At 40.2% G+C, this 16711-nt stretch overlaps 1 pseudogene across 1 annotated transcript; it reads left to right on the top strand.

Annotated features, from left to right (window-relative positions):
* The first annotated feature begins 14196 nt into the window (after nt 1-14196).
* LOC308604784 (small ribosomal subunit protein uS2-like) lies at nt 14197-16400 on the top strand (annotated as a pseudogene). Its single transcript has one exon. The product of its transcript is annotated as a small ribosomal subunit protein uS2-like (transcript).
* The last annotated feature ends 311 nt before the right edge of the window (nt 16401-16711 follow it).

Here is a 16711-nt window from a genome sequence, read left to right as displayed (position 1 = left end):
ATACACTTAAGTGGCTGACAGGATGACAATGACGGCTGGGATGTAAAAGGAACCGGGTCATTGATGAGGTGTTAAAGGCAGGGCACTGGCCTTTCCCCCTCAGATGGATGGACCAGTGGACAATGGCTCTATTAAGGAAGTTCCTTGCTGTTGCATGGTACTGAACCCACGGGACAAGGATCTGGCTGGTCTCTGTGTTATTTGCTGTGTTGATTCAGTGTTGAACTGCTATTGAGAAACAACACAGGGAAAGTATTGCATCAGGCTCTGAGAACTTGCACAAGGCTTTATTTCTTCTCTTTTCTATGCCATCTTGCTACTTCCCCAGCTACTTAATGACCTTCAAACTCACCACACGTTCATGTCTCACTCCCTAAGTTGTATACACCATTTCTGCTTATGTGCCACTGGCTAAAATTCAGTCAGTGGCCTCTCCTAGCTGCAAGGGAGAATGGGAAGTTTAGCCTTTCGTTCAGCCAAATAAGATCTACTACTGATGAAGAGGGAGGGCACAGATATCAGGGTGGGGGATGTCTAGAAACCTCTCCCACTCATCCACTAAAATCCACTCATTCTACAAAGTCGAGGACAGGCAACACTTAACTCTGTTAGGTCTTCCTATTTCTTCCCTAACCTCCCTAGGCAGACTCCTAGTCACTCACTCCTCTCAAGTCCCACTTCTACTTCTGCTTGCTTTTTCGCCTTGAGTACAAGATCTATGAAACTTCTCAGCGCTCATTCTAAATTGTAAGTCCTGAGCCATGGACACCTATGGCTCAGCTTCATATGGGGGGCTCCATGTTACTCACTTTGTACTTCTAAGAACTGTACGTTTACTTTTGTGTGCAGAACTTGGGACATATGTGGCAGTTAGCAGCCTGAGACCCTTGGACTTCGAATCTATGCTATTTTCAACATATATTTAAACTACAATATATATTAAGCTAATAAATTTTATGCATAGCCTGAATTATTATACAAGTCAAAATATTTGTTGTTTCTATAAATGACATTTCAGTTTGGTTAAGCTGGTTATCCATACTGATCAGAACCTGCGTTTGGCAGTTGTATATATAGAGCTCCAAGGCTAACGGGGTCTCTGGTTAAAAACAAAAAACTGGGAGTCACTGTCCTAGGTGCTCAGGAAACATTTTTTAATGAATGTATGAGGAAACTGTTATTTCTTTCACTACATAAAAAATTTCTTCCAAAAAATTAGGCCCTTATTCCTTATTGGCAATTCTGAAGTCTGAAAGCTCTTAAAACCAAAAGTTGTTCCATAAGTTTGGCACAAAACTTATTTTGCAGCAAAACCTGGCTTGAACTGACCTAAGACTCAGTTGTGTCATAACATTCCCCCCAAAATATTTGTTGAGTGCTGGTGTTCTGTTGCTTTTTTTTGTTCTTTGTAACCATGAAAACGTCAGAGTCAAAGATACCCGTTGTAACAGTGAGAAGATAAACAGAAGAAGCGTCTCTCATTAACAACAGCACAGACAGTGAAGTTATTACAGAAGCTTGATCCTGGTGTCTGTGAGGCATTTTACTGAAGATTATGGAGTAGAATAATTGTTAAATATGACTTAAAGAAACAGAAGTTGTTTAAGGTATATAGTGATAATTAACAAAAATTAATAAAAAGAAAATGCTGCATAGGACAAAAATGTAAGATCTTGACCATGTTTTGGTTGAGTGGATTCCACAAGAAGGGAACATATATCTAGAATATAGGTAGACTGTGCCATGAAGAACGGAACCTGAAGGTATGTGTGAACATTTATTAGAACTGGCTACAGATGTTAAAGAAGCATCATTGTGTAAAATAATCTGAAAATCAAGTGGAAAAAGCTTCTAATGATCAGAAAACATCAGAAAATTATGTGAGTAAATTTGATAAAACCATATCTGGTAAAAACCTTATTCTTGAGCAAACTGACAATGCTGATGAAACAGCTCTTTCCTGGAGATACATTCCTGGAAAGACATCAACAACTCTGAAGAGTGAGATCCACAGGTCTTGGGTGTGCCACAGCTGCTGCCCACGTTAGACAAAACTGGCAGTGACTGGAAAGAGCAGCCTCCAAGATGTCCAAAAGGTGTACATGCCTTACCTGGGCTTCACTATGCAAACAAAACATAGGTAACCAGAGAAATACAGTAAGTACCCTACATGTGAACCTTCAAGTTTTGAACTTTCAAACCGTGTTGTTAGTTCATGTGTCTGGTGTACATTGTCATGTGTGTGCATCCTCTACACGTGGCTGTGCTTTTGTGTACTTTACTGTACAGTACTGTATAGAATACAGTAGTACAGTATCTTTATTTCAAGCCCAGGATGTCCGGAAGCAAGCATAAAAGCAGCGGTGATGTAGCTGGTACTGCTAAGAAGTGCCAAGTGATAACGATGGAAACTAAAGTGAAAATAATTGAGAGAGTGGAGCGAGACGAAAAGATAGTAGACGTCGCTTGTTCTAATAACATGAATTGTTCAACCATCGGCACGATTCTAAAGAACATGGACAAGATCATGGAACATGTGAAGTCTGCTGTGCCGATGATGTCAACAATAATATCGAAGCATGGAAAAGTGATGGAGGAGATGGAGAAACTTCTCGGTGTGGATGCAGGATCAGCATCCATGGTCGAGTCCCACTTAGCTTAATGCTGATTCAAGAGAAAGCTAAAAGCCTTAATGAAGACTTGAAGAAGAAACACAGTGAAGAATCAAAAGGTGCATCTTTTAATGCCAGCCATGGCTAGTTTCATCTGTTCAAGGCTACAGCCAACCTTCACAATGTAAAAGTGGTGAGGCAGTGAGTGCAGATACGGTAGCTGCCCGGGACTCTCCTGCAACACCTCTAGAAATTCTTGATGAAGGCATGTATTTACCCAAGCAGGTTTTTAATGTGGATGAGACAGGACTGTACTGGAAGAGGATGCCAGACCGAAGTTACATCAGGAAGGAGGAAATGTTGATGTCAGGCTATAACTCAGCAAAGGATAGGCTAACTCTGTTGTTTGGTGGCAATGCTTCCGGCGATATGAAGCTGAAGCCTCTTTTAGTTTATCATTCAGAGAACCCAAGAGCCCTTAAAAACACAGCCAAGGGCTCGTTTCCTGTTGTGTGGAAGAGTAACCCCAAAGCCTGGGTTATACAGGCCACTTTCCAGGACTGGTTTTTCCACCACTTTATCCCGGAGGTAGAGGAATATTGTTTGAAGAAGGACATCCTATTCAAAATTATTTTGCTGCTCGACAATGCTCTGGGCCACCCCCCATTCATGGATGACTTTCATCCCAAAGTCAAAGTAGTTCATCTACCACAGAATACTATGTCACTCATCCAACCTACGGACCAAGGAGTTATAGAGACTTTCAAGAAATATTATTCACATCACACTTTTCATCAGGCAGTAAAGGCAACTGATGAACCAGGAACAACCTTTTGACAATTTTGGAAGGACTATAACATCTACAAGGCCATAAAAAACATTGACTTTGCTTGGTGTGAGTTTACAGCCGTCACCATGAATGAGGTTTGGAAGAAACTTTGCCTGCAGTTTGTTCACGAGTTTTGTAGATTTGAGAAGGTGGATGAGGAGTCCAAAGAGGTCTTCAGCAACTGAGTGACCCTCAGCGAGAAGCTGGAGCTAGATCTGCAAGAGGACAACTTCACTGAACGCCCTGCTGTGCAAAACGAGGAGCTTACTAATGAAGACCTGTTGCAATTGGAGGCCCAGAGAAAGGACGAAGGCAGACAAGAGGAAGAAGTAACTGAAGAACCGAAAAGATTCACAGCATAGGAAATGGCAAGGGGATTTTCCTTGAGGAGGTACTGTTAGTTTCTGAGGCACAGGACCCAAACGTAGAATGGTACACAAAGGTTGCAGCAGCCATTCAGTATGCAATCCAGTGCTACTGGGTCATGTGTGACGAGAAAAAAAAGAGCTACTACCCAGACAACACTGTATCGTTTTTTGAAGAGGGTAGATAGACTTGAATCCAGCAAGGAACCAGAACCTGTGCCATAACGTCAGGCATGAGTGAAATTGCCACTTGCTCTCTGTCTCCCATTGCTGACAATGCTTCAGCTCTACCATCTCCCACCTCCTCTCCCTCCTCCAGTCAGTAACTCTTCTTGCCTGTTCATTTGATGTCAGCCCCTGTATGCCAGCTGCTGTACTGTACTAGTGTACTTTTCAAGGTACCATACTGTAAGATTAAAAAGGTTTTATTTTTTCTGTTTGTTTTTTACGTATTATTTGTGTGAAAAGTATTATAAACCTATTACAGTACTGTACTATATAGCCGATTGTGTTAGTTGGGTACCTAGGCTAACTTTGCTGGACTTACAAATTGGACTTACGAATGGTGCTCTCTGAACGGAGACTTCGTAAGTAGGGGACTTACTGTACTGTGACGGGTCAAGAAGGATTTTACCATGGCAGTGGGCGTTCACTGCAGGCAGGCTGCTCAGGAAGGGCTGTGAGGTTTTACTCTTCCTAGAGAAGTGCTCCACATGCCTACCCTGAACTTCTTGTGATGCCAATGTGAAATTTTACCCTCCGGGAAGAACAAGTAAAATCACTTAAGAAATAAGACAAAAATTGCCCTAGGTGCTTGCTTGCAGCAGTTAACGAGGGCCTCAGAATCAAAGACTTCCTGGAAAAGTTCAGTCTTCAGGATGCCATTAATACAGGTGTTAAGGCTTGCAATTATGGTGATAAGTCAATATTAAAAGTGCTTGTCATTGATATGATGCATAACCACACACTAATTATGAGAAAAATCAGACAAACTCAAATCGAGGGACATTTTACAAAATACCTGACCAGCACACCACAACAGTTTCAAGGTTATAAAAAGGAAAGACTGAGAAACTGCCACAGACTCAAGGAGACCAAGGAGACATGATGATTAAACGCAACGGGGTAACCTGGATTGGATCCTAGAACAGAAAAAAAGGTCATTAATGGGAAAATTGGTGAAATCTGATAAAGTGTGGGCATTAAGTAATAGTATGATACCACTGGTAATTTCTTAGTTTTGGCAAATGTGCCATGGTTACTTAACATTAGTGGAAGATGGGAGCAGAATATATGGGAACTCTGTAATATCTTTGCAACTTTTCTGAAAATCTAAGATTATTTCAAAATTAAAAGTCTGTGCTTGGACTTTGGTTTACAGTGGTGTTTAAAGCTAAATCCACAGATGAATACTTTGAAGGATTTCATATCACTAATGAGAAGACCACCTTTTGCTATAAGTTTATCAGCTAAAAGTATAAATTAAGTTGACATCAGTGAAACATTCCACATTGACAATGATGCTTCCATTATGCATGTCTTGAGTGGGGAAGTTGCTGAAGTGTTTTTTTTTTTTAAGATTTTGTGTGGATGTATTTTTTTTCTTGTGGTAAATACACATCATAAAATTTACCATCTTAACCTTTTTTTTTTTTTTTTTTTGCGGTATGCAGGCCTCTCACTGTTGTGGCCTCTCCCGTTGCGGAGCACAGGCTCCGGACGTGCAGGCCCAGCGGCCATGGCTCATGGGCCCAGCCGCTCCGCGGCATATAGGATCCTCCCGGACCGGGGCACGAACCCGTATCCCCCGCATCGGCAGGCGGACTCTCAACCACTGTGCCACCAGGGAGGCCCTTAACCATTTTTAAGTGTACAGTTCAGTGGTATTAAAATACAGTCACATTGTTGTACAACCATTGCCATCATCCATCCCCAAAACTCTTTTCATCCTGTGAAACTTAAACTCTTTTCCTTATATAAACAACTCCCCAGCCTGCCCTCCCCTCAGCCCCTGGCAACCACCATTGCAATTTCTGTCTTTATGATTTGGGCTATTCTAAGTACCTCAAATAAGTGGAATCATATAGTATTTGTCTTTTTTGTGACTGGCTTATTTCACTTAGCACAATGTCCTCAAGTTTCATCCGTCTTGTAGCATATCGCAGAACTTCTTTTTTTTAAGGTTATATATACTACATTTTGCTTATCCATTCATCAATGACGGACACTTGAGTTGCTTCCATGTTTTAGCTAATGTGAATAGTGCTGCCATGAAAATGGGTGTACAAATATCCCTTTGAGACCGTTTTAAATTCTCTTGAGTATTTAGCCAGTAGTGGAATTGCTGAATTATATAGTAATTCTATTTTTAACTTTTTGAGGAACTGCCACGTTCTTTTCCACAATGACTGTACCATTTTACATTCCCACCAACAGTGCACAAGTCTTCCAGTTTCTCCATATCCTTTCCAACACTTGTTGTTTGGGCTTCTTCTTTTTTTTTAAATGAGTTTTATACACATCAGTGTATACATGTCAATCCCCATCGCCCAATTCATGACACCACCACCCCCACCACCCCCGCTTTCCCCCCTTGGTGTCAATACGTTTGTTCTCTACATCTGTGTCTCAATTTCTGCCCTGCAAACTGGTTCATCTGTACCATTTTTCTAGGTTCCACATATATGCGATAATTTTCGATATTTGTTTTTCTCTTTCTGACATACTTCACTCTGTATGACAGTCTCTAGATCCATCCACGTCTCAACAAATGACCCAATTTCATTCCTTTTTATGGCTGAGTAATATTCCATTGTATATATGTACCACATCTTCTTTATGCATTCGTCAGTCAGTGGGCATTTAGGTTGCTTCCATGACCTGGCTATTGTAAACAGTGCTGTAATGAACACTGGGGTGCCTGTGTCTTCTTGAATTATGGTATTCTCTGGGTATATGCCCAGTAGTGGGATTGCTGGGTCATATGGTAATTCTATTTTTAGTTCTTTAAGGAACCTCCATACTGCTCTCCATAGTGGCTGTATCAATTTACACTCCCACCAACAGTGCAAGAGTGTTCCCTTTTCTCCACACCCTCTCCAGCATTTGTTGTTTGTAGATTTTCTGATGATGCCCATTCTAACTGGTGTGAGGTGATACCTCATTGTAGTTTTGATTTGCATTTCTCTAATAATTAGTGATGTTCAGCAGCTTTTCATGTGCTTCTTGCCCATCTGTATGTCTTCTTTGGAGAAATGTCTATTTAGGTCTTCTGCCCAGTTTTGGATTGGGTTGTTTGTTTTTTTAATATTGAGCTGCGTGAGCTGTTTATATATTTTGGATATTAATCCTTTGTCCATTGATTCGTTTGCAAATATTTTCTCCCATTCTGAGGGTTGTCTTTTGGTCTTGTTTATGGTTTCCTTTGCTGTGCAAAAGCTTTGAAGTTTCATTAGGTCCCATTTGTTTATTTTTGCTTTTATTTCCATTACTCTAGGAGGTGGATCAAAAAAGATCTTGCTGTGATTTATGTCAAAGAGTGTTCTTCCTATGTTTTCCTCTAAGAGTTTTAAAGTGTCCAGTCTTAAATTTAGGTCTCTAATCCATTTTGAGTTTATTTTTGTGTATGGTGTTAGGGAGTGTTCTAATTTCATTCTTTTACATGTAGCTGTACAGTTTTCCCAGCACCACTTATTGAAGAGACTGTATTTTCTCCATTGTATATCCTTGCCTCCTTTGTCATAGATTAGTTGACGATAGGTGTGTGGGTTTATCTATGGGCTTTCTATCTTGTTCCATTGACCCATGTTTCTGTTTTTGTGCCAGTACCATATTGCCTTGATTACTGTAGCTTTGTAGTATAGTCTGAAGTCAGGGAGTCTGATTCCTCCGGCTCCCTTTTTTTCCCTCAAGACTGCTTTTGCTATTCGGGGTCTTTTGTGTCTCCATACAAATTTTAAGATCTTTTGTTCTAGTTCTGTAAAAAAACTAGAACAATTGGTAATTTGTTAGGGTAATTTGATAGGGATTGGTAATTTGATAGGGATTGCACTGAATCTGTAGATTGCTTTGGGTAGTACCGTCATTTTCACAATATTGATTCTTCCAATCCAAGAACATGGTATATCTCTCCATCTGTTGGTATCATCTTTAATTTCTTTCATCAGTGTCTTATAGTTTTCTGCATACAGGTCTTTTGTCTCCCTAGGTAGGTTTATTCCTAGGTATTTTACTCTTTTTGTTTCAATGGTAAATGGGAGTGTTTCCTTAATTTCTCTTTCAGATTTTTCATCATTAGTGTATAGGAATGCAAGAGATTTCTGTGCATTAATTTTGTATCCTGCAACTTTACCAAATTCATTGATTAGCTCTAGTAGTTTTCTGGTGGCATCTTTAGGATTCTCTAGGTATAGTATCATGTCATCTGCAAAACAGTGACAGTTTTACTTCTTCTTTTCCAGTTTGTATTCCTTTTATTTTTCTTCTCTGATTGCCGTGGTTAGGACTTCCAAAACTATGTTGAATAATAGTGGTGACAGTGGACATCCTTGTCTTGTTCCTGATCTTAGAGGAAATGCTTTCAGTTTTTCACCATTGAGAATGAGGTTTGCTGTGGGTTTGTTGTATATGGCCTTTATTATGTTGAGGTCGGTTCCCTCTATGCCCACTTTCTGGAGAGTTTTTATCATAAATTGGTGTTGAATTTTGTCAAAAGCTTTTTCTGCATCTATTGAGATGATCATATGGTTTTTCTTCTTCAATTTGTTAATATGGTGTATCACATTGATTGATTTGCATATATTGAAGAATCCTTGCATCCCTGGGATAAATCCCCCTTGCTCATGGTGTATGATCCTTTTAATGTGTTGTTGAATTCTGTTTGCTAGTATTTTGTTGAGGATTTTTGCAACTATATTCATCGGTGATACTGGTCTGTAATTTTCTTTTTTTGTAGTATCTTTGTCTGGTTTTGGTATCAGGGTGATGGTGGCCTCACAGAATGAGTTTGGGAGTGTTCCTTCCTCTGCAATTTTTTGGAGTTTGAGAAGGATGGGTGTTAGCTCTTCTCTAAATGTCTGATAGAATTCACCTGTGAAGCCATCTGGTCCTGGACTTTTGTTTGTTGGAAGATTTTTCATCACAGTTTCAATTTCATTATTTGTGATTGGTCTGTTCATATTTTCTATTTCTTCCTGGTTCAGTCTTGGAAGGTTATACCTTTCTAAGAATTTGTCCATTTCTTCCAGGTTGTCCATTTTATTGACATACAGTTGCTTCTAGTAGTCTCTTAGGATGCTTTGTATTTCTGTGATGCCTGTTGTAACTTCTCCTTTTTCATTTCTAATTTTATTGATTTGAGTCCTCTCCCTCTTCTTGATGAGTCTGGCTAATGGTGTATCAATTTTGTTTATCTTCTCAAAGAATCAGCTTTTACTTTTATTGATCTTTGCTATTGTTTTCTTTGTTTCTATTTCATTTATTTCTCCTCTGATCTTTATGATTTCGTTCCTTCTGCTAACCTTGGGTTTTGTTTGTTCTTCTTTCTCTAGGTCCTTTAGGTGTAAGGTTAGATTATTTATTTGAGTTTTTCTTGTTTCTTGATGTAGGCTTGTATAGCTATAAACTTCCCTCTTAGAACTGCTTTTGCTGCATCCCATAGGTTTTGGATCATTGTGTTTTCATTGTCATTTGTCTCTAGATATTTTTGATTTCCTGATTTCTTCACCAATCTCTTGGTTATTTAGTAACGTATTGTTTAGCCTCCATGTGTTTGTGTTTACGTTTTTTTCCCTGTAATCCATTTCTAATCCCATAGCGTTGTGGTCAGAAAAGATGCTTGATATGATTTCAATTTTCTTAAATTTACTGAGGCTTGATTTGTGACCCAAGATGTGATCTATCCTGGCGAATGTTCCGTGTGCACTTGAGAAGAAAGTGTAATCAGCTGTTTTTGGATGGAATGTCCTGTAAATATCAATTAAATCTATCTGGTCTATTGTGTCATTTAAAGCTTCTGTTTCCGGGGCCTCCCTGGTGGCGCAGTGGTTGAGAGTCCGCCTGCCGATGCAGGGGATACGGGTTCGTGTCCCGGTCTGGGAGGATCCCATATGCCGCGGAGCGGCTGGGCCCGTGAGCCGTGGCCGCTGGGCCTGCGCGTCCGGAGCCTGTGCTCCGCAACGGGAGAGGCCACAACAGTGAGAGGCCCGCATACCACAAAAAGAAAAAAAAAAAAAAAAAAAAAAAGCTTCTGTTTCCTTATTTATTTTCATTTTGGATGATCTGTCCATTGGTGTAAGTGAGGTGTTAAAGTCCCCCACTATTATCGTGTTACTGTCGATTTCCTGTTTTAAAGCTATTAGCAGTTGCCTTATGTATTGAGGTGCTCCTATGTTGGGTGCATATACATTTATAATTGTTTTATCTTCTTCTTGGATTGATCCCTTGATCATTATGTAGTGTCCTTCCTTGTCTCTTGTAACCTTCTTTATTTTAAAGTCAATTTTATCTGATATGAGTATTGCTACTCCAGCTTTCTTTTGATTTCCATTTGCATGGATTATCTTTTTCCATCCCCTCACTTTCAGTCTGTATGTGTCCCTAGCTCTGAAGTGGGTCTCTTGTAGACAGCATATAGATGGGTCTTGTTTTTGTATCCATTCAGCAAGCCTGTGTCTTTTGCTTGGAGCATTTAATCCATTCACGTGTAAGGTAATTATCAATACGTATGTTCCTATGACCATTTTCTTAATTGCTTTGGGTTTGTCTTTGTAGGTCCTTTTCTTCTCTTGTGTTTCCCACTTAGAGAAGTTCCTTTAGCATTTTTTGGTAGAGCTGGTTTGGTGGTGCTGAATTCTCTTGGGTTTTGCTTGTCTGAAAAGCTTCTATTTCTCCATTGAATCTGAATGAGATCCTTGCTGGGTAGAGTAATCTTGGTTGTAGGTTCTTCCCTTTCATCACTTCAAGTATATCATGCCACTCCCTTCTGGCTTGTAGAGTTTCTGCTGAGAAAGCAGCTGTTAACCTTATGGGAGCTCCCTTGTAAGTTATCTGTCATTTTTCCCTTGCTGCTTTCAATAATTTTTCTTTGTCTTTAATTTTTGCCAATTTGATTACTATGTGTCTCGGCGTGTTTCTCCTTGGGTTTATCCTGTATGGGACTCTGTGCACTTCCTGGATTTGGGTGGCTATTTCCTTTCCCATGTTAGGGAAGTTTTCGATTATAATCTCTTCAAATATTTTCTCTGGTCCTTCCTCTCTCTCTTCTCCTTCTGGGACCCCTAAAAGGTGAATGTTGTTGCATTTAATGTTGTCCTAGAGGTCTCTTAGGCTGTCTTCATTTCTTTTCATTCTTTTTTCTTTATTCTGTTCCGCAGCAGTGAATTCCACCATTCTGTCTTCCAGGTCACTTATCCGTTCTTCTGCCTCAGTTATTCTGCTACTGATTCCTTCTAGTGTAGTTTTCATTTCAATTATTGTATTGTTCATCTCTGTTTGTTCTTTAATTCTTCTAAGTCTTTGTTAAACATTTCTTGCATCTTCTCGATCTTTGCCTCCATTCTTTTTCTGAGGTCCTGGGTCATCTTCACTATCGTTATTCTGAATTCTTTTTCTGGAAGGTTGCCTATCTCCACTTCATTTAGTTGTTTTTCTGGGGTTTTATCTTGTTCTTTCATCTGGTACATAGCCCTCTGCCTTTTCATCTTGTCTATCTTTCTGTGAATATCGTTGTTTGGTTTATTTTTTTGATAGCAGTTATCCTAATGGGTGTGTGAAATGGTTTTAAATATAGTTAATTATGAGGATAACAGTGATGATGGAGACGAATTTGTAAACACAGGTGGTAAAAAAATCCCTACATGAGATGGTGAAAATGTGTGATTAGTCAGTGGCTAGCTTTGAACCATGAACATTTATCAATAAACATGAGCTTATGGTGGTTTTCATAATTTAGGAGGGACTGCTTAGATGGAAATCTAAATTAATGAAGCATTTGACCTGGGAAAAAGTGCTTAAAATGGCCCTTAGTCCTGCTCCTGCAATCACAGGTGCCACTCCAGCTGCTGCTGGTGACAGGCACTGAGATTCCTCTAAGATGCTCAAGCAACCAGAGGAGATGGATGTTCATGGTTTGTGTATGCACCAGCATATTTAGCTGAAATTGAACCTGCATAAATTTAAAGATTTATAAAATGTTTTCTTAGAAATAAGATTACTAGGGTATTTATATTCTATATTTATCCCACTATTTCATTTAGTGGTTTGTTATTTAAATAAACTATGCACTATTTGTCCTAATAAATACTTCACTACACAAATATTAATATGTTTGACTATCGTGTGCTGCCTCAGACCCTGTTAGGGCTACTACATTACATACTACTTCTCAAGAAATCTGAAAAATTCTGAATTCCAAAACTCACCAGGCCCCAGGGATTCTGGATTATAGATTGTGGACCTTCTTTTAGTCAAAAAGCAAATAACACATTTGTGAGACATCATTCCACTGTTCTAGGTTAAAATCCTTTCTGAACAATTTCTAACATCTGTCACATTTGGCTGTCCAGATTTCTAACTATAGGCACCTACTCTATCTTTCCCTCATAGGATAAAGACCTCTGTTATATTCTGGCACTAATACAGAAACAAAACTTACTTTTTACACAATGAAACTGAAAAGTTTAATCATCTTTGGTGGTAATACTTCTAGACTGTATCATACTCTAATTAGGGGCCTTTAAAGATTATATGAAGCATGAATTAATTCCTCCCTAATAATCCAGCATCATTATTATGAACATCAGTTATTAATTGTGAAAACAGGGCCTGGCCCCAGACCATCCGGCTTCCTGAGTAATTATGTTTGCATTTTAGTCTTCCATGCACCCCTGGGCTCAGACCCTCCTGGCTTCTCTCTGGATAACTGCCACAGCATCATCACTGGAAAAGCTTGTTTGGGTTACCTAAAATAAGAATAAATGATCCAGCAGGAGCTTGAACTTCAGGCATATGTTTTGGCTATTCAGAGGCCCTCTTCCCTCCTCCCTACTTTGCAGCTGGATTACTAATAACTGAGGTACCAGGTAAATAACCCCGGAGGGCCAAGGCACCATTGTACATTATTCTTCGTCTCTATAAGGATTAAGGGGGCAAGTAGAGTCACTAAATCACCCCTTTGGTAGGCCAATGCCACACTGTGCACATCAGGATAACATATACTGGTAGCACAGCGAACACATTTTGCACGTGTTTTAATATTCTACTCCAAATTGCTTGTGTAGAGGGAAAAAGAAACTAACATTTACAGATGGATTACAATGTGCTACATGCTTTGTATACTTTACTTCCTTTAATCAAACACAGTGATGCAGATATTATTCCCCTGTTACAGATGAGGACTGAGGTTAAGTACTTTACCAAACCTCTCACAACTATTAAGTGACAGAAAATAGATTATAACCCATCTATCTCTCAAACCCACTCTCTCAAAATTTTTTCACTTTATTAAAAAAAAATCACAAAATCAATGCATGCTCGTTATAACAAGACAAACAACACAGATATGTTGATGTCTGTTTCCCAATCCTAATTCTACCCTCGAGGCATATATTTTATTAGCTGTGACCAGGGATCGAACCCGGGCCTCCACAGTGAGAGTGCTGAATCCCTAACCATTAGGCCACTAGGGAACTCCCCGACTCACTATTTTTTGACTTTACTATAGTTCAAAAGTAACACGCAGTCAGTGAAACTGTACTAGAATTTTGAATGTTGATCTCTTCCCAGGTTAGCGATATGTGGTCTGATACTCTCGAGATGCTGGGCAGTGGCAGCAAACCTTAGCTGCCAGTCAGCCACACCATCACAAGGGGAAACAGCCAATACGCTGACAACCATTCTGTACCCTGACAACTATTCTGATGCTCACTTTCAATAAAGTATTCAGTAAATGACATGAGATATTCAAAGTTTTATTATAAAATGGGCTTTGTGTTCAAAGACTTTGCCCAACTCTAGGCTAATAGAGTGTTCTGAGCACGTTTAAGGTAGGCAAGGCTAAGCTATGAAGTTCGGAAGGTTAGGTGTATTACATGCATTTTCAACTTACAATGGGTTTATTGGGATGTAACCCCATCATAAGTCCAGAAAGATCTGTAATCAGGTATACACACATATGAAGATTTCCTTGCTGTTTCCAAAAGTAAGATAATTCCATGAATGTTACTCTGTGACTTTATTACTATATGATATACTCTGTATTACAGATAAACCATAATTTATTCAACATTTCTGACAGAAATTCAAGGGGTTTTTAGGTTTTTGCAATTACAAACAGAGCTTTAGTAAACTCTTGAACATATAACCTTACAAACTGGAACCTTGATTTCCACAGGCTAAATGAACAAAAATGACAGTACTAAATGTAATCTGTGTATTTTTTAATAGATAGCTGGCCTCATTCCCAAAAGGTACAGCAATTCATATTTACAGCAGCAACATACGAGCGCTCGTTTTCTCACCCTCTTGCCAGCACAAAATATCAGTCTCTCTACTTTTTGCCTATTTGATGGTCAAAAGGGTATTTCATTGCATTTCTTTGATTACTGGTAAAATTTAGATTTGTGCTCTTCTGTTATCAGATTTGACTCATAAAAAAAGTGTGATGTGCAAAGCCTAACAATGGAATCTATCTTCTCTAAGGCCTGGTAGTTATTCCTATAAGACAGGGGCAAGATTCTGTTGGATTCTGTGCAAAGCGCACCCTCAGTTAGCCAGCAGGGTCTATACCCAGGGCATCATAGAAAGAAAGGGAAACAAAACTGGACCCTGAGGTGTAGACAGTTCAAAAACAATAAATAAATGAAGAGGTCAGTGGCATTATTTTTATTAACTTTCAAACTTGGAAACCTTTATCAAAACCAGGTCTTACAGGGGAGGGAGTAGGGAACCTTGAAGACTGGATGGCTTTTACAACTCTCGCCCCTCACCTGCTAGGTAAATAAGGAAGAGGAAAAAGAAATGACAGAAAGGGGGAGAGAGAAAAATCCTGTTTCCTTCAGCGAGGGCCAGGCTCCTGTCAGAAAGGGCCGGGTGTCCGGGGCCTCTGATGCAGGAAAGCAGAGGGGTGCTTGGTCTCCCACAAGCTCAGTCCACAATCTCCAACTGAGAGTGAGATCTGAGGACAAGCCAGAAGCAGTCAGTGGAAGAGCCAGCTTCGGTGTAATGACTTCTCAAACCGGAGGTGTGCCTTTAGACACGTCATAGAAATTCTCCAAACCTTCTTTTCCTATTTTGAAAAGTGAGAGAGGGGTTTGGAATTTGTGATGCGTAAGGCCACTTCCACCTCTAAGATTTATAATTCCAATGATACAGTGTTGACAGTGTTCTAATAATTCCACCTCATCTTCAATTGGTATCCATGAAAAAGTTGAAAGATCATACAATTTGGAGTCAAGTCTAGGGTTCAAGTCCCAATCTGCCAACTATGTAACATTAGACAAGCCCTGTAATTCCTCTGAGCCTTTTTCCTCATCTATAAAACTGACAAAATAAATCTCATAGGGTTGTTGTAAGATTCAAGTGAGGGGATATTTGTGAGGGTACTTATAAACTGTAGAGGTTAAAACAAACATAGCAGAACATTCTTACTAAGTCTGATCCCCTTCTGCACTACCCAGACAGGGGTCCATACGGTGTTGTTCTGGATTCCCATTGTAACTTAAAGGGAAACTTTCACAATGCCCGGAGCCCTTGATTTCCTGCAAATGAAGGAGGAGGATGTACTCAAATTTCTTGCAGCAGGAACCCACTTAGGTGGCACCAACCAGACTTCCAAATGGAGCAGTACATCTACAAAAGGAAAAGTGATGGCGTCTACAACATAAATCTGAAGAGAACCTGCGAGAAGCTTCTGCTGGCAGCTCGTGCCGTTGTTGCCACTGAAAGCCCAGCTGATGTCAGTGTCGTATCCTCCAGGAATACTGGCCAGCGCGCTGGGCTGAAGTTTGCTGCTGCCGCTGGAGCCACTCCTATTGCTGGCTGCTTCTCTCCTGGAATCTTCACTAACCAGATCCAGGAAGCCTTCCGGGAGCCAAGACTTCCGGTGGTTACTGATCCCAGGGCTGACCACCAGCCTCTCACAGAGGCCTCTTACGCTAACCTGCCTACCATTGCTCTGTGTAACACAGACTATCGTCTGTGTTATGTGGACATTGCCATCCCATGCAACAACAAGGGAACTCACTCAGGGGGTCTGATGTAGCTGATGCTCGCCCGGGAAGTTCTGTGCATGCGTGGCACCATCTCCCGCAAACACCCATGGGAGGTCACAGCTGATCTCTGCTTCTACAGAGATCCTGAAGAGATTGAAAAGCAAGAGCAGGCAGCAGCTGAGAAGGCTGTGACCATGGAGGAATTTCAGGGTGAATGGACTGCTCCAGCTCCTGAGTTCACTGCTACGCAACCTGAGGTGGCAGACTGGTCCGAAGGTGTGCAGGTGCCCTCTGTGCCTGTTCAGCAGTTCCCCACTGAAGACTGGTCTGCAGCTCCCACCACTCAGGCCACTGAGTGGGTAGAACAACCACTGAGTGGTCTTAAGCTGTTCGTCTGCAAACTTGTAAAATGGAAGTAGGTTGACAGAAAATAAACAGTTTCCAAAAAACAACCCCAAAAAGTCTGAGCCAATCATTTCCATTTTTTCGCTCAATTTAAAATTCACTAATCAAATACTTAAATCATTCATTCCATAAGTACTGATAGAATGTCCCCTGTTTTAGGCACTAGAGATACTTTAGTGAATAAGACACTGGAGGTCACTGATATCATGGAACTTGGCGTTGAAGATGTTCTTTTTAACATCTGCATCAGAATAGGAAATCTGGACATATAAATATTTTAGCAAGATACAT

This window comes from Mesoplodon bidens (genome assembly GCF_964165515.1).
Source record: "Mesoplodon bidens genome assembly, chromosome: 16".
NCBI lineage: Eukaryota > Metazoa > Chordata > Mammalia > Artiodactyla > Ziphiidae > Mesoplodon > Mesoplodon bidens.
Note: the sequence above shows the minus strand (reverse complement) of the source record. Positions and strands in the feature narration are given on the sequence as shown.